This window comes from Artibeus jamaicensis, unplaced genomic scaffold (assembly GCF_021234435.1).
Source record: "Artibeus jamaicensis isolate MK-2021 breed Jamaican fruit bat unplaced genomic scaffold, CSHL_Jam_final contig_320, whole genome shotgun sequence".
Taxonomy (NCBI): Eukaryota; Metazoa; Chordata; class Mammalia; order Chiroptera; family Phyllostomidae; genus Artibeus; species Artibeus jamaicensis.
Window position 1 is genome coordinate 2,499,777 of NW_026521753.1, and position 25,982 is coordinate 2,525,758.

Consider the following 25,982-nt stretch of genomic DNA (forward strand, 5'->3'; position numbering starts at 1 on the left):
CTGCACAACAGAACTGAATACGAAATGTGGTGGATGGAGAGACCATCAGTTAACAATCTGGAGGGAAGAAGCCACGAAATAAAGAGCCAACAATAATCAAAAGCCAAAGACAGACAGAGAGCTAATATAAATGACAGCCCAAAGCAAGCAAGCTAAGAAGATCAAGGAGAATATGCCACTGAATCTCACAGGTCTTCTACCATAGAAGGACAAAGCACAAACTCAAAAAGACAGAACAGATCAATTTAAGAAGCAGAGGCTAACAAAAAGAGTCTCACAAACAATTTGAAGGCAAAAAAAGGATGAAAGAAAAAAAGGAAACCTCAGAAAGAATGCTAAATTAAGAGACGGAAGACAACTATAAAATATTGTGTTTAAAGCAATCAGTATCAGGAAGCTCAATGAGCTAGCTCACAGATAATTACCAAAAACTATAAGGAAACTACAAAGAACTCTCTGCAAAGTATATCAACATGAAAAAAGAAATAGAAACTATCAGCAAGGACCAAGAGAAAATGAAAAATACAATTTCTGATCTGAAGAACACAGTAAAAAGAACAAAAGAGGTCTAGATGAAGCAGAGGAACAAATCAGCCAGCTGGAGGACAAGGTAAAAAAAAAAGTACAGAAAGAGCAAGAAAAGCAAAAGAGGCTTAGAAAGGATAAAGAGAGGTTAAGAGAAATGCATAACAACATGAGACATAACAATATCTGTATAATAAAGATACCAGAAGAAGAAAGCAAGGGATAGGTAACCTGCTTGAAAAAGTAATGATGGAAAACATCCTTAATTTGATGAGAGAAAAAGTCACACAACTCCAGAAACACAGAGGGTCCCAATGAAGAGGAACCCAAAGAGGCCCACTTCAAGACATATATTAAAAAGAGCAAAATTTCAAGACAAACAACAATCTTAAAGGCCACAGGGGACAATCAGGAAGTAACATACAAAAGAGTTCTGATAAGCCTAGCAGCTAACTTCTGAATGGAAATGCTCCTAGCCAGAAGAAAGTAGCAAGAAATATTCCAAGTAATGAAAAACAGAGGCTTGCAACCAAGGATATTTTACGCAGCAAGGCTCTCCATTAAGATGGAAGGCCAAATAAAGAACTTCCCAGGCCAAAAAAAAAAAAAAAAAGACAAAAAGAATATATCTCCTCCAAATGAGCTCTGCAGGAGATACTAAAGAGTTTGCTTCAAGAAAAAGAAGGAAAAAAGTGAGAGAGAGAGAGGAACACAGGTATTTAAAAAATGGCAATGAATAAGTACCTATCAATGATAACCTTAAATGTAAATGGAGTCAATGCTCCAATCAAAAGACATAGAATATCTGAATGGATAAAAAATCATGAAACACAAATATGATTGTACAAGAGATCCCTCTTAGAACAAAAGACCAACAGAGACTGAAAGTGAAGGACTGAAGACAAATTTTCCAAGCCAAAGGACATAAAGAAAAAAGCCAGGGACGCAAAAAAAAAAAAAAAAAGGGGGGCCAGGTTAGCATATCAGACAAAATAGTCTTCCAAAAAAAATGGGGAGGGACCATAAAAAGAGACACAGAAGGTCACTTCATAATACTCAAGGTAAGAATTTATCAAGAAGACAAACATCTTAAATATATATGCACCCAACATAGTTGCATCCAAATACATAAAGGACTTGGAGGGCTTCAAAAAAGATATTGGCAGCAACAGGATTATAGTAGGGAATTTCATCACTCCACTGTCAAAAATGGACAGATCTTCTAAACAAAATATCATCAAAGATATTGTGGCATTAAGCAATGTCCTATTTCAAATGAACTTAACATATACATAGAGCCTTTCACCCAAAAAAAGTCAGAATACACAGGTTTTCCAAATGCACATGGAATATTTTCAAATATAGACAGCATGAAAGGCTGCAAAACAAGCCTCAACAAATTCAAGAAAATTGAAATCATGTCGAGCATTTTCTCTTATGAGAGACTGAAACTAGAAACCAACCTCAAAGAAAAAAACCCCAAACACTCAAACTCATTTAGATTGAATATCATGCTATGAAACAATGTATGTGACAAGAATGAAATCAAGAAAGAATTCAAAAAGTTTCTGGAAACAATTAAAAGTCAACTCGAAACAAACCAAAACTTATGGGACACAGCAAAGGCAGTCTTGAGAAAGAAGTTCAGAGTGATACAGGCCTTAAAAAACTAGAAACATTTCAAATAGACAATTTAACTTTACGCCTACAAGAACTTGAAGAACAATAAGAAATACAGCAGAGAAAAAGTAGAAGGAAGGAAATAACCAAGATTAAAGCAGAATTAAATGACATAGAGACTAAAAGCACAATTTGAAGAACCAATAAATCTAGAAGCTGATTCTTTCAAAAAACACACAAAATGAGAAGGCTTTAGCCAGAATCATCAAGAAAAAATGATAGAAGACCTAAATAAACACAATCAGAAAGGAAGGAGAAGAGATTATAACTGATACCACAAAAATAAAAATGTTTGTAAGAAATTACTGCAAAGAACTGTATGCCAAAACATTTGAAAACCTGGGTAAAATGGAAAAATTTCTAGAAACATGTAATCTTCCAAAACTCAATGAAGAAGAATTAGAAATTCTGACCAAAACAATAACAGTGGACAAAATTTAAGCACTAATCAAAAAAATTCTGACAGTTTGAAGTCCTGGACTGGACTGGGCTGGACTGTTTCACAGGAGAATTCTACAGAGCATTTAAAAAAGACCAAACTCCCATTCTTCACAGACTACTCCAAAAATCCAAGAAGATGAAAGACTCCCAAGCTTTTTTATGAAACTAGCATCATCCTAATCCCAAAACCAGACAGACACACAATAAAGAAGGAAAACTTCAGGCCAATATTGCTAATAAACATGATGCTAAAATCCTCAACGACATATTGACAAACTGCATCCAGCAATACCTTAAAAAGATAATACACCATCATGTGGGATTCATCCCAGGGATGAAAGGTTGGTAAAATATTTGCAAATCATAAATGTAATATATCACATAAACAAAAGCTAAGGCAAAATTCACATGATCATATCAATACATGCAGAAAAAATATTTGAGAAGGTATACCACCCATTTATGATAAAAACGCTCAGCAAGGTGGTAGTATAGCAAGAATTCCTAAATATAATAAAAGCCAGGTATGAGATACCCAAAGCCAACATCATACACAAAGGGCAAAAACTAAAATCTTTCCCAACAAGATCAGTAATAAAATATGGTTGTCCACTTTCACCACTTCTATTCAACATAGTATTGGAAGTCCTAGACACAGCAATTAGAAAACAAATAGAATTAAAAGGCATTCAAATAAGAAAAGAGAAAACAAAACTGTCATTGTTTGTAGGTGACATAATAGTGTACAAAGAAAATCTTATAAACTCAACAAGAAAACTGCTCAACTTAATAGAGAAAATTGGCTAAATAGTGGTATACAAAGTCAATATCCAGCAATCAAAGGCATTTTGTACACCAAAAGTGAAACATCAGAATCAGAAATCAGAAAACATTCCCAGTTGATATAGCAACAACAAAAATAAGATAGCTAAGAATAAATGTAACCAAGAAGGTACAACACCTGTACTGAGAAAACTACATAACTCTGAAGAAAGTAATTAAGGAAAATATCAACAAATGGGAACATACACCATTTTCAAGGATTGGAAGAAAAAACATCATCAAAATGTCCATACTACCCAAAGGAATTTACAGATTCAATGCAATATCTATTAAGTACCAATAGCATATTTCACAGATATAGAACAATCATTTAAAAAATTTATATGGAACCATAAATGACCCTGAATAGTTGCAGCAATTTTGAGAAAGAACAGCAAAGTACGAGGGATCACAATACCATATATCAAACTGTATTACAAGGTCAGTGTAATCAAACCAGCCTGGTACTTGCATAAGACAGACACATAGACCAATGGAAAAGAACAGAGAGCCCAAAAATAAATCTGAGTCTCTACAGTCAATTAATATTTGACAAAGGGGGCAGCAACAAAAAATGGAGTAAAAATAGACTCTTCAACAAATGGTGGTGGGAGAGCTGGACAGCTACACGCAAAAAATGAAACTCGAGCATCAACTTACACCATACAGAAAAATAAATTCAAGGTGGACAAAAGATTTAAATATAATTTGTGACACCATTAGTGTCTTAGAAGGGAACATAGGCAGGAAAATCTCAGATATTCCACACCTCAATATTTTCACTGATAATTCCACTACAGCAAGAGACATAAAGAAAAGAATAATCAAATAAGACCTCATCAAATTGAAAAGTTTCTGTGTTGGTAAAGAAAATAGCATTAAGATAAAAAGAGAGCCAATCGTATGGGAAAACATTTGGCCACAAGTACCTCAAACAAAAGTTTGATCTTCAAAACATATAAAGAATGCACAGGACTCAAGTTAGAAGACAAACAACCCAACTAAAAAATGGGCAAAGGACTTGAATAAACACTTCTCCAAGGAAGACATACAGAGAGTCCAGAGACATATGAAAAGATACTTGGTATCACTAGATATCAGAGATATGCAAATTAAAATCACAATGAGATACCACCCCACACCATTGAGAATGGCAATCATGAACAAAGCAACAAACAAGTTTTGAGGAGATTGTGAAGAAAAGGGAACCCCAGTGCACTATTGGTGGGATTGCAGAATGGTATAGCCACTATGGAAAACAACCTGGAATTTCCTCAAAAACTAAAAATGGAACTGCCTTTTAACCCAGCAATTTCACTGCTAGGATTATATCCTAAGAACCCTGAAACAGCAAACTAAAAAAACCTATGCACCCCAATGTTCATAGAAGCACAATTTACAATGGCCAATCACCAGAGGCAACCTAAGTGACCATCAGTAAATGAATGAATCAAAAAACTATGACACCTTTACACAATGGTATTCTATGCAGCAGAAAGAATAGAGCTCCTATGCTTTGCAACAGCAGGGATGGAACTGGAGATCACTGTGCTAAGTGAAATAAGCCAGGCATCGAAACACAAATATTTTATGATCTCACCTTTAACAGGAACCTAGTCAAGAAAATGAACAAACAATCAAAATATAATCAATAACACTGAAATTGAGAATAGGTTGACAGTGACCAGATGGAAGAGAAGAGTGGATTATAGGAGAAAAAGGTGAAGGGTTTGCAGAAACAATTATAGAGTACACATGGACAGTAACATGGAGGCATGTGAACAGGGGAGATAGGTGGATAGGGCTGGGATAGTGTGGATTGGGGAGGCAAGGCAGAAAATTGGACTGTACAACAATAAAAAAGTTAAAAATATATATGATATAATTACACAATGGAATACTATGCAGCAGAAAGAATGGAGCTCCTACCCTTTGCTACAGCATGGAACTGGAGAGCATTATGCTAAGTTAAATAATCCAGTGAAAGACAAATACTATATGATCTCACCTATAAGTGGAACCTAATCAACAAAACAAAGAAGCAAGCAAAATATAACCAGAGACATTGAAATGAAGAACAAGCTGACAGTAACCAGAGGAGAGAGTGGAAAAGTATAATGGAAGAATAAAAGGAAGGGTTCAAGGAACATGTGTAAAGTACCTGTAGGGAAATTAAAGAGGTGTAGGATTGAGGGTAGTAGGTGGGGGAGACAATGAAGACAACTGTACCTGGACAACATTTTTTTTAATTTCCTTATTATCTCGCCACCTTTATTAATCTTTGCTCATTAGTTTTGCACATAGTGGCTGCTGTTGTATTACTTCAGTTTTATTTCTAGATCTTCATTATTTTTGTATTTTGAATTTTACCAATCTCCTCTTCCACTCCATTTTGCCTTTCTATTGCCATTTTTAAAAATTTTTAAGTGTTATTTTTTCAACATCTTCTGGTTTTCATTGTCACTGTCATTATCTCTCTCATTATATCCTTTCAAAATCAATTTTTCCCCTGAAGACATCCCTTAAGCTTTTCTTTCTTTTTTTCCTTTTTATTGCCATCACACTAATAGTAATCATTGCTTATTTTTTGTTGATATAGCTGTAATTAACCTATTTCTTCAATCTTGTTCCTATTTTTTCACTATACTTTTTAATTTTTTGTTAAAACCTATACTATATGCTTCCCTTATCTTAGTCCATTCTTCCTTATTCCCTTTCCTTTTTATTTATGATGTAAATTATACTGTCTTTCTCTCTTCAACTTCTATTTCCTGCTCTTATTATTTCTCCTCCATCTACCCTCTGAAAACCATTTTTTCTTTCAGTTGGTCATCTCATATTCCTTTTAGCTTTTTATAATAGTCTTAATCTTGTTCCATCTTTATTAATATTTGACCTTTTGTTTTTGATAGTGTGGTTGTGTTTGGGGGTTATTTTTGTGGGTATGGATTTGAAACTACAATTGCTTTTTTGTTGTTGTTCTGGTAGCACCTCCACAACAGTATAAAGATGTGGGGGGTGCTGTCATGCTCAGTGAGCCAACCAGCGGAAGGTACCACAAAAGAATAATCTAACTAAAACCAAAACCCAATTACAATTCAAGAGTCAACATAATTTGTATAAATGCCATCCTAAGAGCATCAATTTCAGGAGATGAAGGAGACTGCAATACTAAGTTCCACAAATCTCTTACCATCAAAGGATAAACCACAAAGACAGAGAGTCAAAGCAGATAAATATAATACTAAGAAACAAACAAGAAGAATGGGTTAAAATGGAGAGAAAAGAGCCCACAATTGAAAGGAAAGAAGGAATCCTCAGAAAGAGTTCTAAATGAAATGGAGGCAAGGGAACAATCATATATTGAGTTCAAATAATGGTTATAAGTATGTGAAAGTAGCTCAGTGAGAACTACAAGGAACTCCATGGAAGCTACAAGGAACTTATTGTGAACTACACCTGCATAAAAAAGGACATAAAAATAATGAATAAGAGCCAGTAGGAAATGAAGAATACGATATCTGAAACAAAAAGTACATTAGAAGGATTTAAAAGTGGGGTGGATAAAGCAGAGAATCAAATCTTCAAGCTGAAAGAGAAGGTAGAAAAAATTCACAGAGAGTGCAACAAAATGGAAAAAAACAAACAAACAAAGAGGGTTTAAGGGAGCTGCAAGCATGAAACATAATAATATTCATATCACAGGAATAAGAAAAGTAAAAGAAGAGGAGCAAGGTATTGAAAGCCTGTTTGAAAAAGTAATGACAGAAAACTTATCTAACTTGATGAGGGGTAAAAGTAACACAAGTCCAGGAAGCACAGAGCATCACAATCAAAGTGAATCCAAAGAGGCCCACTACAAGACACATTAATTTGTAATTAATTGGAAAAATTTAAAGACAAAGATAAAATCTTAAAGGCACAAAGGAGAAACAGCTAGTAACATACAAGTGAGGTCTAATAAAGCTATAAGCTGCTTTCTCAAAAGGAACATGTCAAGGAAGGAAAGAATAGCATGAAATAGCCCAAGTAATTAAAAGCAAAGGCTTGCAGCCAAGACTACTCTACCCAGCAAAGCTCTCATTTAAAATGGAAGGAAAAATAAGAAATTTGGCAGACAAAAATGTTTAAAAAAGAACTATTCCACCAAACCAGTATTGCAGGGGACATTAAAGGGACAGCTTGAAGAAGATAAAGAAAATGAGAGGGAGAGAGGAATGCAGGTACAAAGGGAGTAAAATGGCAATGAATAAGTACCTATCAATAATAAACTTAAATGTAAATGATTAAATGTTCCAATCAAAAAACATACAGTAGAAGCTTGGAAGATGGCAGCGGAGCAGGACAAAGGATTTTGCTTCTCCCCATGCACCGGGGAAAAACCAGGCCGATCTGCGGAGGAGAGCAGCCAACAGCCAACAGGGACCCAGCATATAGGAAGGTAGGATTTCAGGAATTGGAGCAGACTCTGAATGACCAGTTGATGAGGACAGACGGCTGAAGGTCAATAAGGTCTGATGGAACTGTGCAGAGGACGCAGGCCCTTTGCCAGGCAGCGCAAGGGACCGGGCTGGTCTGACTCAGTCTCCAGGATCCCAGGGCTGGCTCAAGGACCTTGGGAGAGAGCCAGTCACCATCTCCTTCCCTGACTAGATGGGCACAGTTTGAAAAACACCAAAAGAGATCTGTTTGCTTGGAGTATTAGGGAGAGGAGTGGGTATGAAGAAGCAAAACAGAGAGCTTTGATCACATGTGGAGTCTGTGGACACTGGCTTGGGAGAATTGAGAGTCACCCTTGCCTCCCCCATTGCACTGGACCTGGGCCAGGTCTGCTGGGTCTGCCACAGACTCTGGGAGCTGAGGGCTGGCTGCAAGGCCCCTGGGAGACAGCCAGTCACCAGCTCCCTCCCTACCCAGCCAGGTGCAGTTTGAAAAACGCCAGGAGAGATCTGTATGCTTGGATTGTCAGAGAGAGGAGTGGGTATGAAGAAGCAAATCAGAGAGCATTGATCACACGTGGAGTCTGTGGTCACCGGCTTGGGAGAATTGAGAGTCACTTTTGCATTCCCACATAGCACCGAGAAGGGATCACACTCAAACCTTCTGGGCCAGAGAAGCCTGGACAGAACACATGTCCACAACCCAGGCCAGGAATGTGAATCCTGGGGAAAGTCTGCTCTCAGTGGGGCGCTGAGGAGAGGATCTTGGAAGAGCAATCATGAGACTGGCTGAGTTCACCGAGAAAGGAGAAAAGCAGAACTAATTGACCCTTAGATTGCTGCAGCTGGTGTGACCAGAGAAAACCTTGACCAGCTGGAAACCAACAAGAGGTTTTTTGTTGTTTGTTTGTTTTAATAATCTATTATTTATAAATTTTATTATTATTTTATCTTTCAATACTTTTACCATTTCTCTTCCTGTTTCCTGTTCTATGCCTTCTTCCTTTCTTTCCAAACCTACTGCTTTTTTCTCCATTCTGCTGTCTTTTTTTTCTTTCTTTTCACCCCCCTCCCCACCAAGTGAAACAAAAGACTTGGAACAGCAAAAAAAACAGAGTTGGACTCAAAGAAGGGGCATCCCAACAGTATAGACAGAGAGACAAAAGTCACTTTGCTATAACAGAAAAACTACAAGTTACTGCATATTTAAACTTTTTCATTATTATTACATCTTTTATTTTAATAGTATCTCTGTTTTCCTCCTCTTTCTGTATAGTGTTCTTTACTTTGGCTGGCTATATTATATCACTTGACAAGTTTCCCCTGTCCTCTCAATCATAGTGTATTGCTAATTCACTGTCCTTTACTTCCCCTTGCTCAGTTAGCAAACTATTAAAAGTCCAATACTCCCTAATCTTGGTATATAATATATTCTGTTGTAAGATTTCTGCTCTAATATTATTATAAATAATACTTGTTGCATGCTGTTGTAAATACTACACAACACCCCCCTCCCCAGATCTTAGCCTACTACATTTTTGCCTGAATTATAATACTGCAGTGGTTGACTCTGTTCTCTCTCACACTACACCTATTTACCATCCTTTATTCTCACCTTACCTCAGAGTCCGAATTCCCTCAACCTCACTCCTTTCCGGATCCAAGTCACAAAACTTCCCTCCCCAAAAGAGCCTTATCTTCCTTCCACCCTTTCTGAAAAGTGGCTAGGTGGGTTGAAGATTACGGTTGTTGCTTTACATAGTCTGGGGGAGCACCTATCTCTTCTCTACTGGCTGCTACTATAAATATCATAGAACACTCTCCTGGTATAATAAACCAGTTTCCCTTCCCATCCAACTGATCAAACACAAAAAAATAGGTGGAAGCAGTGAACACCAGGATACCCAAAGAAGAGGAAACCCAACAACAAAGGAACCACAAACAAATAACAACAGAGGAAGGTGAAGAAGAGAGTAGAAATCACACAAACCAAAACCCAAGACCTACCCGGAAAAACAACTAAACAGTGGAGAAACTTTCCAGGGCAAATACCTGAACAAGAGAAAAACAGAACCTTCAAAACCTTGTATATGCAGAAGTACTAGCTTCAACCCAACCCAACTCACCAGCAAAGCATATTAAAACTAGTAGGGGACAGAGGGACCACCAGTTCCCCAGCTAGTGGGAAGAACCCACAAAAGAAAAAGACCCAGAAACAATAAAAACCCAAAGACAAACTCAGAGCCAACATTAAGGACAGTCCAAGACCAGTGATTTGGGGAGACTAAGGAGACTACACCACTGAATCTCACAGGTATTATACAAAAGAAGGGCACACCATAAATCCAGGAAGCCAGAGCAAATCAATTTAAGAAGCTGAAGCTAACAAGAAGAGTCTCACAAACAATGGGAAGACAAAGAAACAACCCCCCAAGGAAAAGAAAGGAGGAAGCCCCAGAAAGAATGCTAGATGAAATAGAGGCAAGTCAGCTATCAGATATTGAATTCAAAGCACTGGTTATCAGGAAGTTCAAACAGCTCACAATAAGTTACAGGAAACTACAGGGGAGATACAATGAACTCATTGCAAACTATATCAGCATGAAAAAGGAAATAGAAACTATCAGCAAGGGCCAAGAGGAAGTGAAGAATACAGTTTCGGAGATGAAGAACACATTGGAAGGTATCAAGAGCAGTATCGATGAGGCAGAAACTTGAATCAGCAAGTTAGAGGACAAAGTAGAAAGAAATGCCCAGAAAGAGCAAGAAAAGGAAAGGGGGCTCAGAAATAATGGAGAGGGATTAAGAGAAATGCAAGACAATATGAAACATAATAATATCTGAGTTATAAAGATACCAGAAGAAGAAGAAGAAGAGCAAGAGATAGAAAATTTATTTAAAAAGTAATGATGGAAAACTTCCTGAATTTGATGAGAGAAAAAGTCGCAAAAATCGAAAAAACACAGAGAGTCCCAAACAAAAGGAATGATACTCATATCACACAAAATAGACTTAAAAAAGGGGCCATAAAGAGAGACCCAGAAGGTCACTTCATTATACTCAAGGAAAGAATCCACCAAGAAGACATTAACATCATAAATATATATGCACCCATCATAGGAGCACCCAAATATATAAAGAAGATCTTAGAGGAATTCAAGAAAGATATAGACAGCAACACAATTATAGTAGGGGCTTTTAACACCCCACTATCAAACAAAATATCAACAAAGATATTGTGGCATTAAACAACACCCTAGAAGAAATACTGATATATATATAGAGCTCTTTATTCCAAAAAAGCTAAATACACATTCTTTTCAAATGTGCATGAAAAAATTTCAAAGATAGACCACATGATAGGACACAAATTGAGCCTCAAAAAATTCAAGAAAATTGAAATCATACTAAGCATTTTTTTGACCATAAGGAACTGAAATTGGAAACCAACCCCAAAGGAAAAAACTCAAAACAACCAAAATTATAAAAACTGAATGGTATGCTATTAAACAACAAATGGGTCAAGAATGAAATCAGGAAGAAATCAAAAAGTTTCTGGAAACAAATGAAAATGAACTCACAACAACCCAAAACTTATGGGACACAGCGAAAGCAGTCCTGAGAGGGAAGTGCATAGCAATACAGGCCTACCTAAGAAAGATAGAAACATTTCAAACAAACAACCTAACCCTACACCTACAAGAACTTGAGGAACAACAGCAAAGACAGTGCAGAACAAATAGGAGGAAGGAAATAACCAAGATCAGAGCAGAATTAAATGACATACAGACTAAAACCACAGTTCTAAAAATCAATGAATCCAGGAGCTGCCTTTTTGAAAAGATAAACAAAATACATAAGCCTTTAAGCAGGCTCATCATGAAAAGTGAGAGAATACCCAAATATACACAATCAGAAATGAAAAAGGAGCAATTACAACTGACCCCACAGAAATACAAAAGATTGTAAGACATTACTATGAAGAACTGTATGCCAAGAAATTTAAAAAATTAGGTGAAATGGACAAAGTTCTAGAAAAATATAATCTTCCAAAACTCAATGAAGAAGAAGCAGAAAGCCTGAATAGACGAATAACAGCAAATAAAATTGAACCAGTAATAAAAATATCTGACAAACAAAAGCCCTGTACCAGAAGGTGTCACAGGAGAATTCTACAAAACATTTAAGGAAGACCTAAACCCTATTCTTCACAGACAATTCCAGAAAATTCAAAATGTTGAAAGGATCCCAAACTCTTTTTTTGAAGCCAGCATCATCCTAATTTCCAAAACCAGGTAAAGATACAACAAAGAAAGAAAACTTCAGGCCAGTATCGCTGATGAACATAGATGGTAAAATCCTCAACAAAATATTGGCAAACCACATCCAACAATACATAATAAGATCATTCACTACGACCAACTGGGATTCATCCCAGGGATGCAAAGATGGTTCAATAATCGCAAATCAGTAAATGTTAGGCATCATATAAACAAAAGCAAAAACAAAAACCACATAATCATATCAATAGATGCAGAAAAAGCTTTTGATAAGGTACAACACCCATTTATGATAAAAACACTCAGCAAAGTAGGAATAGAGGGAGCATTCCTCAATATAATAAAGGCCATATATGAGAGACCTACAGCCAACATTATAGTCAATGGGCAAAGCCTAAAATCTTTTCCACTAATATCTGGAACAATACAGGGTTGTCCACTTTCACCACTTCTAATCATTTTAGTAATTGAAGTTTTAGCCACAGTGATCAGATAAGAAAAGGAAATAAAAGGCATCAAAAATGGAAAAGAGGAAGCAAAACTGTCACTGTTTGCAGATGACATGATAGTGTACATGGAAAATCCTATAGATTCTACATAAAAACTGCTCAGACTAATAAATGTATTTGGGAAAACAGCATGATACAAATTCAATATCCAGAAATCAAAGGCATTTTTGTATACTAACAATGAAACAGCCAAAGAAGTCAAGAAAAAATCCCATTTGGTATAGCTAAAAGAATAATAAAATACCTAGGAATAAACCTAACCAAGGATGTAAAAGACCTGTATGCAGAAAACTACACAACACTAAAGAAATGAATCAAGAAAGACACAAACTAATTGAGACATATACCATGTTCATGGACTGGAATTATTAACATCATCAAAATATCCATACTACCCAAAGCAATATACAGATTCAATGCAATACCCATTTATGTATCAATGGCATACTTCACAGACATAGAACAAACACTTCAAAAATTTATACGAAACCATAAATGACCCTGAATAGCAGCTGCACTTTTGAGAAAGAAGAACAAAGTAGGAGGGATCACAATACCTGATATCAAACTGTATTACAAAGCCACTGTAATCAAAACAGCCTGGTACTGGCATAAAAACAGGCACATAGACCAATGGATTAGAATGGAGAGCCCAGAAATCAACCCAACTCTCTACAGTCAATTAATATTCGGTAAAGGGGGCGGTGACATAAAATGGAGTAAAGGTAGCCGCTTCAGCAAATGGTGTTGGGAGAACTGGACAGCTACGTGCAAAAAAAAAAAAAAAAGAAACTTGAGCACCAATTTACACCATAAACCAAAATAAAATCAAGGTGGATAAAAGACTTAAATATAAGCCGTGACACCATTAAAGTCCTAAAGGGGAACATTGGCAGAAAAATCTCAGATATTTCACACACCAAACTTTTTTACTGATACATCCTCTAGAGCAAGGAGTATAAAGGAAAGAATATACAAATGGGATCTCATCAAAATTAAAAGCTTCTGCATGGCTAAAGAAAACAGAATTAAAATAAAAAGACAACCAAGTCTATGGGAAAACATATTTGCCAATGATACCTCAGACAAAGTTGTAATCTCCAAAATATAAAGAACTCACATGACTTCACTCTAAGAAGACAACTAGCCCAATTAAAAAATGGGAAAAAGACTTGAACAGACACTTCTCCAAGGAGAACATACAGAGTATCCAGAGACACATGAAAAGATGCTCAATATCACTAGCTATCAGAGAGATGCAAATTAAAACCAAAATGAGATACCACTTTACACCGGTCAGAATGGCTATCATAAACAAACAACAAATGTTGGAGAGATTGTGGGGAAAAGGGGACCCTAGTGCACTGTTGGTGGGATTGCAGTCTGGTAGAACCATTATGGAAAACAGTATGGAATTTTCTGAGAAAACTAAAAATAGATATTTCTTTAGACCCAGCCATTCTACTGCTGGGATTATATCCTAAGAACAGTAAAACACCAATCCAAAAGAACCTATGCACCCCAATGTTCATAGCAGCACAATTTACAATAGTGAACAGCTGGAAGCAACCTAGGACCCATCAGTAAATGAATGGATCCCAAAATTGAGGTACTTATACACAGTGGAATTCTATGCAGCATAAAGAAACAGCTCCTACCCTTTGCAACAGCATGGATGGAACTGGAAAGCATTATGCTGAGTGAAATAAGCCAGGTGTTGAAATACAAATACCATATGATCTCACCTTTAACAGGAAGCTAAACAACAAAACAAACAAGCAAGCAAAATAAAAACAAAGACACTGAAATAGAGAACAGTGGTGCAGAGACCAGCGGGGAGAGGGGAGGGAATTTCAGGGGAAAAAGTGGAAGGATTTAGAGGAACTTGTATAAAGGACACATGGACAACAGCTAAGGGGGGTGAAAATGGGAAATAGGTGGAGAGCATGGGGGTGTGGGCCGGGAAGGTAGTAAAAGGCAGAAAACTGTACTTGAAAAATAACTTTTTTAATTTTATTTAGTTATTTTTCGGTTTTTTGGTTTTTGGGTTTTTTTGAAAAATATTAAAAAAAATAGAATGAAACACTTGCCTGAACCCAGAAAAAAAAACAATAAAATATGAAATAAATAAATAGGACTCTTCGAACTAAAAATCAAACAAACTTTTGTACAGCCAAAAAAAATGAAACAAACACCTACATAATGAGAAAATATTTGTAAAACATATATCTGATCAAGGGCTAATATTCAAAATATAAAAGAATAACAACCACAAAAACACCCCAAGTAACCCCATTTTTTTTAAATGGGCAAGGGACTTCAATTGACATTTTTCAAAAACAAAAATAAATAAGAAAAGCCAATGACTACATAAAGGTGCTCTACATCACTAATCACAAGAAATGTGTACATTAAAACCACAATAATATATCTGATTCCTATTAGAATGACCATCATAAAAAGAGAGAGAGAGATATCCTGGCAAGGATGTGTAAGAAGGAAAACCTTTGTGTACTGTTGGTGAAATTGTAAACTGATAGAACCATAAGAGTAAAAAGTCTGTAGGATGCTGAAAATGTTAAAAGTAGAATTACCTCATGATCCAGAAATTTCAACTCTGGTAATATATCTGAAGAAAATGAAATTGCTGTGTCAAGAAATATCTGAACTCCCATAATTATAGCAGTATCATTTACAATAACCAAGACATAGAAATAACCTATCAGCAGATGGACACTGCAGTACTTCATTAGACAATGAAGTAGTAAAAGGGGAAGCTAATCTTCACTCTCCAAAATAAAATGTATTTGAATATTCATATCTCGTTTATTTGAAACTATCATCTAAATTTCTGTTAACAGATTATCATGTCCAATCATGTTTGAAGCTTGGAAATCAAAACAGCTTTCAGGGAATAAAAATCTCATTTTTCCATCTGGTGACTTTTCCTAGATATGAAGATGAGGTGCTTGGAAATAATCACCAAGAGATAAACATTTTAAAGCTCAGCCCTCTCCCAGAAATCTTGACTTAACATCTTACAAATTTAGAAACAAGAATTGCCATTTCTATTTTATAGATGAATGCATGAAGTCAGAAATCAATTAAGAAATTATAATTATAGTCCAATTCCCCTTGACATAATGGGTTAAATTAAAAAAAGAAGTGGCCACATTTGACCAGCCCAGTCTCTGTGTGTGTAGCTCCTTTGTCCATAACATTGGGAGATCCTACCTCAAAATTTTTACAATATGCTGGCAGCTCTATGCAACCTTATCCCACCTTTCTTACCTCTCTGATCTCACCTCCTCTCCACAGGTTTCAACCTTACCACCATATGCAAAGTAGATCCCTGCCTTAGGGGCTTTGTGCTATCTTTCCCATTTCTTTTTAAAAATTATTTGTTTATTTTTAGAGAGAGGGGATTATGAGGGGAAAGAGAAAGAGAAACATCAATGTGCAGTTGCCTCTCACATGGCCTTCACTGGGGACCTGGCCCACAACCGAGGCATGTGCCCTGACTGGGAATAAAACTGGTGACCCTTTGGTTCACAGCCTGCACTCAATCCACTGAGCTACAACAGCCAGGGCTATCTTTCCCATTCCTCAGGAATTCTCTTCTCCATACATTTTTGGGGGTCAATTCATTCACCTCCCTTTATTCTTAGTTCAAGTGTCACTTTACTAGTGGGTCTCTCCCAACAACTCTATTTCAAATTGCAACCAGCTATCTCTATCCCCAGTCTCCTTGCCCTACTCAATTATTTTACACAGCACATATTACTTCACAGAATATATATCATATAATGATTGTTAATCCTGGTGTTATTTGTCCTAGTTAAGGTTTCCCTGAAAGTAGAGAATAAGACAAATATCTGGTTATAGTCATTTATCTGAAAAGTGATCTGAGGAATCAGGAGTAAAAAAGTAAAGAGGGAAACAGGAAAAAGAGAATACCAGTTAAATGATCATGGTCAAGGTCATTGCTGAAAACAACAGAAATTTAATAAAGCTTGCATTTCTATGATAAGAATACAGAATGCCTGAGGAAGAGAGGCTGCAATATTATTCTTCAGGCTTCCATAGCCCATGGGTTGTTCAAGCTACTGCAGTTACCCACATCCTTTCTCTTCTAATCAATCCTCCACAGAGAAAGAATTCTACAATTAAGAAAGTGAAGAGGCATTCAGCAATCTCTTTTAGAGAAATACTCCCTGGAAGAGCAGAGAATAATGCTCACTTGAACTGTTGTCCCCAAATTCAGCTGCAGTAAGGGGTTGGCTGAGGAGAGTTATTGCTAAATTGCTTATCAACTTAAGTCCCCCATTTGAATGTTAAGATTGTCCAAGGCAGACATTTTGCCTTTCTTGGGGTGATGACCCAGGCACCTAGAACAGCATCTGACACATAGTAGTTGTTTAATTAATATTTTTGAATGGACTACAATACCATTGTAATGCATGTAACTAGAGTACCAATATTTTATCAAAATATTAAGGGTGAGCCAAGGTAGCAAGTCACCAAGGCCAGATGCCCTCGAATAGTGTAAATTTTGATGCTGAAAGGACCCAGTTATCAGGGAGCCAATGGTTTGGACATTGAAAACTGGAGCTGAAGTTGATCTGATTCTGGCTTTCTTCCAGGCTGTGGCACTCTTGGGTAGATTTTGCCCCTTTGGGGGCAGATTTTGGACACATCTGTCAACTGTAGACTGAAAAGAAATAATGTTGTTAATAGTTATTAGTTCATCTATAATCGGTTTACCTTTTAAACTATATAGATGTTAGCCCTTTTACTAAGCATTTTCAAAACTGCCTTTGCACCTTTTCTTTCAGACAATAAGCCTTTCATAAATACACAATAAATTGCAAGGAAGAAATTTCACACATTGAACTACCCTTTTCTTTGATCATTGCTATTTATATTTCCATTCAATTATATTAATATATGGATTTATTATTTTGAAGTTTTGGTTGTTTCCCTGTACAACCAACTATACATCTTACTCTAACTCAAACAGAAGAATTATAAGAGGGATCTGATTCATTTTTGGAGGAAAGGTTTTTGTAATAGGGAAATGTGACCCTCTCAGTTGGCAAATGTTTTCACTGAATTATAGACATCTTCAAAGAAAGAGAAATTCCCCCAAAACTATTTAAAATCTTCATAACGGACCTCCCACAAATGATAGCTTCTTTAAAGTAAAAATTCCCCTAAAGATGTACAAATCTTCAAAAAAAAAGAGTACCCCTCTGATGATTAGAACCTTACCAAACTCCATCTGGATTTGAGTTCCAATAATAAGGGTCAAAACCTTGTCCATACCTAGTAAAAAAATACTGTAAGAAAGCACATTTTTAGTATTTCCAGATGTAGACAGAACATTTTTCGTCTTGAAATACAATGAGAAAAATTCTAATGCTATTTTGGAAAAAATATATAGGCCAGAGAAGGCAAAGAAAGTTACTTGAAAGTGGTCAGGCCAAAGACACTTTAAAGTAGGTGAGATTGAATTCAGGATTAGAAATGTGGTGTGTCCTATACCCACTGCCCACATCATTTTATAAAGTTAATTGTCATTGGTTAGAATATTAATTTAAGAATTCAAAAAGTTGTTTTTGAAGTTGAGTTCACCTATAACATGAAAAGTAAATAAGCTGAGAGACAATGAAAATAAAAATGTGACACTTGAACATAAACAAAGGCAAAAAAAAGTATTAAAAAGTCATTTTCTGCACAAACACATGCATGCAGAACCCACAGACATGCCCATTTACATCTCTATTCTCTGTTTGTAATTTGGTCAGTGATGTACCCATTTTGCAAAGGCAGTAACAGAAAACAGTAGCTCCATCTTGCTGCCTTTCTGCATATAAGATTTATGTCTTCATTGAACTCTCTTGATTATCTATGCAAAAATGTACAGAGGTCTCACTCCTCCACCGAATATCCACTCCTATTACACACAGCCCAACCCCCATACACATACCTCAAAGACTCAACCTGGGTAGCATGCTGATCCTGGCACCTTCTTGCTCCAAAACACTTCTCAAACAGATATAATTGTAAGTAGGTAGAAGAAAAAGGTGGCTGTGTGTAGACATTCTCATTTGCATTGTATTATAATACAATAATAGTTTAGTATGTACATCACCATCACTCTTTCATGTTGGTTTAGTGTGTTTTGTCGTTGGAGTTTGGGGTTTTAGGTTTTTGTTTTCTTATTCTGTTTGTTGGTATTGTTCTGTTTTTAGAAATTTTTAATTCATAATTTCCTTCACAAAACTAAAATCTCCACAAGGGCAGGAATCATAACTGTTATCTATTAATTTACTCATCTATCCATCCACCCACCTACTCATTACCTTATTTATTCTTTTGTTGTTGTTTTTGTCCCCACTACTTTCCCAGACCTACTTTCCTCAAGTCTGTAATTTTTCAGACCTCTGTAAAGGCATTGCCATGCTGACAACTTGAATCACAAAATTGATAGCCAGGCACAATCTACAGTGTCTTAAAACCCACCACTCAATCTGTATCCTAATCTGAAACTCACACTGACATGTTCCAAAGCAGGATCCTTAAAATGAAAATTAATAAAATAAGAGCAAAGTTTCTCCTTGGGCAAAAGTGTTGGGGAAACTAAAGGTCAAATTCCTAGGGGCAATTTCTCTGGCCCTTACCTCATTCCTTCATGAATCTTATTCATTCAGGTACTGTATACAAAACACACACACAAGTCTGAGTCAGTAGAAAGCACTACTAAAGGAGGTACAAAGCTGAATTCTGATACCTGACTGAACTTCTCCAGACAAGAGAAATGGGTGCACAATGAAGGTGGTGTGACTTCAAAGTATCCAAAATTATTTCCCTCACTCCAAACATAATAATAACAGTAACAGCTCTTATGGTTGTTTTTGGATTAAATTAGCCAGTAAAGAGTGCTTATAATTATTCAGGGCACTTAGTATACCCTTAACATATTATTTTTAGACAACTATATAATTAATCCTAGTATTCTTTTAGTACTTTCCTAGCTCTTTTTTTCCCATCTATCTAGCTCTAATTTGTCCTTGCTTTATAGCTTTTTTTCATCACCCAGAAAGGAGACATTGTTCTCTCTTTTCTGCCTCATTTAAGAAAAAGTTTGAATTGCATTTTTTATCTTTTGTTTATCTTAGGGCTGGCATCTTTCCAATTTCAAGATTTTTGATGCACTGCTTTGAGCAGAGTTAAGTTCATAAGTACTTAGGTAGCCAATTGCTAAGTATGCAGGAATTTTGTGAGCTTGAAATAAACCATTGTGCCATAGTTGGAGTATTTACACCAGAAATGTTAGTAAATGCTACAAATCAAATCTTTGTTTTTATGGTGCTTGCTGTTATTATTGTTGTTTGAGGTTTTTTCAGTGGCAGCTATCTAGCCCATCACTGGTCCTGATCCTGCCCTGTACCTCCTCTGCCTCATTCTTCATCTAGTGATATTCTCTCAAGCTTTAATTCCTGCCACCACCTTGGCTTCTGAGCTTTAGAAGATATTTCTGACATTGGCTTTCTAGGTCCTGCTATATTTCCTGGAAAATCTAAGGATGGTGAAATAGGCATCATCTCCTATTTTTCAGGGGGCTGAAACAATTCACTTTAAGCCAAGATCAACTTCTACAAGCAGAACTAGGAAGCTTGGGGAGGAAATGGGAGTTAGAAGATCTTTGTAAGCAAACCTGGTAAGGGGCAAGATATTCAAAACAAACCTCTAAGCAGTCCTGAGAACTAGGCCAGTGTTCAGCTTTGAATCCAAAGCTTGAGGCAGAAAATATTTCATAAATAAGGGAGAAATTTTCTTATATCAAACATTTCCTCAGTAGCATGTTTGTTTCTTGGTTACTATCCCTGGACACAGACCCTTCTTTTCAAGGAATCTATCAAAGAAAGCAAGAATAGAAATGAGAAATGTAATATAACATACTTTTGCTGCTCTTTCTGTAAAGTGGGCCCTTGGTTAAATTACTCAAAACTTCCACCTAAATCTCACTCTCTCTATCCCCACCCACTGTATAACCCAGTACCTAGAAAAATCAGTGCCTTTCCCTCCTATCCTATAGGAAACTCAGGAGTATTGACCAAGGTAGCTGATTATGTGGTGCTGTGATGGCTTGGGCTCTCCAAATATCAAACCAAAGTGTTACTGAGACCTTTTCATTGTCCCTGTTTTCCTAGTATCCATATTTGTTTGTCTTCAGTTCTGATCAATTATTTGATTATTTTCATAGTTCAAAATATGTGATGTTTCCCCCCTGTTAAAAATAGCTGCTAAGGAAAACATATAAAGCACACATTTGAAAAGGAACACAACCGATTTATCAATTAAGAATTATCCCCAATTTTCATTTGCAAAAACAGAAAAAAAGGCCCAAAACGAAACAGTAGAAAGTGAGTTTTTGAAGGGGAACAATTGAATGTTAAATTTCACAATTTTTATTTTATTTTCACCTGATATTTCAATTCTTCACCTGAATTATTCAGACCACCAACTTCAATTTATTTTTCTTTCTCCAACTCCCATATAAAATATAAATTTCAAAGGTGGAGCCTGGGGTCTTTCCCTGTTGGTTTGGGCAAATGATGTAGCCATGGGTTCATAATTCGTGCCAGCATCATATTGTTTGCCCGAGTCACCCTGGCAACTGCTGCACGGCATCCACCATCCAGGCCAGTCAGGTCCTGTTTGCACTGAAGCCTGTAGTCTTTTCCCTGGCAAGGCCTCCTTGACTGAAGCAGTCTTCATTCTTGTTGAGGTATAGAATTTTCAAAAGCTATGTGAGCAGGTACATTTTTGACTCCAGAAGTCTCTGAAGCTTTGTAGTTTTCTCAGTGTTTTTGTACCCTCTTCCAAGAGAAGCAGTGGAAAAACAGGGTCTCTGCCCCAGTAGCAGCCTCACAAAGATACCTGTTCTGATTCTGAAGCCTGTGTAGATGTAAACTCCTGAGGGCTGTCATCTAGAAAGAAAGAACTGTTTGGTTTCTTTGGGGGTTCTTCAATCTATTACATTACAAAGACATATCCTATATCATTCTATTTCCTCACAGTCCCTCCCATATGCACCACCTGTTCTTCCATCTGTCATTCTCCCTGAGACAGCCATTCCAATTGTGTCTGGATTCTTTTGGTTTCTCACATCCATTAATCCAGGGAATCAAATGAACAAATAATTGCCAAATGCTTTCTTGGTTCCAAGCTTGCACACCAAAATTGTTCTTAAATCTTTTTTAAAAAGAGTTTGAATACTTATTTTTAGATAGAGGAAGGGAGGGAGAAAGAGAGGGAAAGAGACCTCAATGCATAGTTTCCCTTCATATGTTCCCTACCAGGAACCTGACCCACGACCCAGTCATGTGCCCTGACAGGGATGCAAACCGGCAAACCTTTGGTTCAAGGCCCATGTTCAATTCACTGACTACACCAGCAAGATAATTTGACTTTTAAAAACTGAATAATTTCTCCAAAGTAACCACATGCTTAAATGCTATGAACTCTCTTAAGGGATTTCAAACAAAATTAATCTTTATCAAAATTACACTTTTGGTACAATATACTCTGCCATGTGAAAGTCATCTAGAGAGAGAAAAACTAAAACCTTGTTTCTAAGTGTTACTTAGAAAATCAGTAATTGTTTCCAGCCAAGATGGAGGTATAGGTAGATAGATAGATACACTTTGCTTCCTTGAACAACCAAAAGAAGGATAACAATCAATTTTTTTTAAATTTTATTTAGTTATTTTTCAAGTACAGTTTTTTGTCTATTTTTCCCATCCCAGCCTCCCCTGCCCCTTGCTCCCCACCTCCCTCCCATTTCCTCCCACCCCCTTAGTTCTCGTCACTGTGTCCTTCCTATTTGTTCCTCCAAATCCCTCCCCCTTTTTCCCCTTAACTTCCCTTCCTTCTCCCCTCTGCTCACTATCCCCTTCTTCTCTATTTCAGTGTCTTTGTTTTTTGGGGTTTTTTTTTTCTGCTTACTTGTTTGTTTTGTTGTTTAGCTTCCTGTTAAAGGTGAGATCATATGGTATTTGTCTTTCAGCACCTGGCCTATTTCACTCAGCATAATGCTTTCCAGTTCCATCCATGTTGTTGCAAAGGGTAGTAGCTCCTTCTTTCTCTCTGCAGCATAGAATTCCATTGTGTATATGTACCACAATTTTTTGATCCATTCATTTACTGATGGGCACCTAGGTTACTTCCAACTCTTGGCTATTGTAAATTGTGCTGCTATGAACATTGTGGTGCATAGGTTCTTTGATATTGATGTTTTAGGATTCTTAGGATATAATCCTAGCAGTGGAATTGCTGGGTCAAAAGGCAGGTCGATTTTTATTTTTCTGAGAAAAATCCATACTGTTTTCCATAATGGTTGTACCAGTCTGCACTCCCACCAACAGTGAACTAAGGACCCCGTTTCCCCACACCCCTCCAACATTTGTTGTTTGTTGCTTTGTTTATGATAGCCATCCTGACTGGTGTAAAGTGGTATCTCATTGTGGTTTTAATTTGCATCTCTATGATAGCTAACGATATTGAGCATTTCTTCATGTGTCTCTGAATATTCTGTATGTCCTCCTTGGAGAAGTGTTTGTTCAAGTCCTTTTCCCATTTTCTAATTGGGTTGGGTGTCTTCTTAGAGTGGAGTCGTGTAAGTTCTTTGTATATTTTAGAGATTAAACCTTTGTCTGAGGTATCATTGGCAAATATGTTTTCCCATACAGTTGGTTGTCTTGCTAATTTAATACTGTTTTCTTTAGCCATGCAGAAGCTTTTTATTTTGATGAGATCCCATTTGTTTATTCTTTCCTTTACCTTCCTTGCTCTAGGGGACATATCAGTAAAGAAGTTGCTGCGTGAAATATCTGAGATTTTCTTGCCAATGTTCTCCTCTAGGACTTTAATGGTGTTATGACTTACATTTAAGTCTTTTATCCACCTTGAATTTATTTTGGTGTATGGTGTAAGTCTGTGCTCAAGTTTCATTTTTTTGCATGTAGCTGTCCAGTTCTCCCAACACCATTTGTTGAAGAGGCTATCTTTACTCCATTTTATGTTACTGCCCCCTTTGTCAAATATTAATTGACTGTAGAGAGTTGGGTTGATTTCTGGGCTCTCTGTTCTGTTCCATTGGTCTATGTGCCTGTTTTTATGCCAGTACCAGGCTGTTTTGATTACAGTGGCCTTGTAATACAGTTTGATATCAGGTATTGTGATCCCCCCCTACTTTGTTCTTCTTTCTCAAAAGAGCAGCTGCTATTCGAGCTCGTTTATGGTTCCATATAAATTTTCGAAGTGTTTGTTCTATGTCTGTGAAATATGCCATTGGTACTTTAATAGGTATTGCATCGAATCTGTATATTGCTTTGGGTAGTATGGACATTTTGATAATGTTAATTCTTCCAATCCATGAACAAGGTATATGTTTCCATTTGTTTGTGTCTTCCTTGATTTCGTTCTTCAGGGCTGTGTAGTTTTCTGCATACAGGTTTTTTACCTCCTTGGTTAGGTTTATTCCCAGATATTTTATTTTTCTTTTTGCTATATCAAATGGGATTTTTCTCTTTATTTCTGCTTCTGCTGATTCACTGTTGGTATACAAAAATGCCTTTGATTTCTGGATATTGACTTTATAACCAGCTGTTTTGCCAAACTCATCAATTAGTTTGAGGAGTTTTTGGGTAGAGTCTATAGGATTTTCCATGTACACTATCATGTCATCTGCAAACAGTGACAGTTTTGTTTCCTCCTTTCCTATTTGGATGCCTTTTATTTCCTTTTCTTGCCTGATCGCTGTGGCTAAAACTTCCAATACTATATTGAATAGAAGTGGTGAAAGTGGACAACCTTGTCTTGTTCCTGATCTTAGTGGAAAAGCTTTTAGTTTTTTCCCGTTGAGTATGATATTGGCTGTAGGTCTCTCATATATGGCCTTTATTATTTTGAGAAATGCTCCTTGTATTCCCACTTTGCTGAGTGTTTTTATCATAAATGGGTGTTGTACCTTATCGAAAGCTTTTTCTGCATCTATTGATATGATCATGTGATTTTTGTCTTTGCTTTTGTTTATATGATGTATTACATTTACTGATTTGCGAATATTGAACCATCCTTGCATTCCTGGGATGAATCCTACTTGATCATGGTGTATGATCTTTTTGATATGTTGTTGGATGCGATTTGCCAATATTTTGTTGAGGATTTTAGCATCTATGTTCATCAGCGATATTGGCCTGAAGTTTTCTTTCTTTGTTGTGTCTCTATCTGGTTTTGGAATTAAGATGATGCTGGCTTCATAAAAAGAATTTGGGAGTTTTCCATTCTTCTGAATTTTTTGAAATAGTCTGTGGAGAATAGGGGTTAGCTCTTCCTTAAATGCTTTGTAGAATTCTCCTGTGAAACCATCTGGTCCGGGGCTTTTGTGTGATGGGAGTTTTTTGATTACTGCTTCAATTTCTTTTGCTGTTATTGGTGAATTTAGATTTTCTGCTTCTTTTTCACTGAGTTTTGGAAGATTGTATTTTTCTAGAAATGTGTCCATTTCCCCTAGGTTTTCAAATTTCTTGGCATACAGTTCTTCATAGTAATTTCTTACAATCTCTTCTATTTCTGTGGTATCAGTTGTAATCTCTCCTTTTTCATTTCTGATTGTGTTTATTTGTGTCCTCTCTCTTCTTTTCTTGATGAGCCTACTTAAAGGCTTGTCTATTTTGTTTATCTTCTCAAAGAACCAACTCCTGGATTCATTGATCCTTAAAATTGTGCTTTTAGTTTCTATGTCATTTAATTCTGCTCTAATCTTGGTTATTTCCTTCCTTCTGCTTGCTCTGGGCTGTCTTTGTTGTTGTTCCTCAAGTTCTTGCAGGCGTATGGTTAGGTTGTTTGTTTGAAATGTTTCTATATTCTTTAGGTAGGCCTGTATTGCTATAAACTTCCCTCTCAGGACTGCCTTCGCTGTGTCCCATAAGTTTTGGGTTGTTGTGCAATCATTTTCATTTGTTTCCAGAAACGTTTTGATTTCTTCCCTAATTTCATTCTTGACCCATTCATTGTTTAATAGCATACCATTCAGTCTCCATGTTTTTGGGTGCTTTGGGTTTTTTCTTTGGGGTTGGTTTCTAATTTCAGTGCCTTGTGGTCAGAGAAGATGCTTGGTATGATTTCAATTTTCTTGAATTTGTTGAGGCTCCTTTTGTGTCCTATCATGTGGTCTATCTTTGAGAATGTTCCATGTACATTTGAAAAGAATGTGT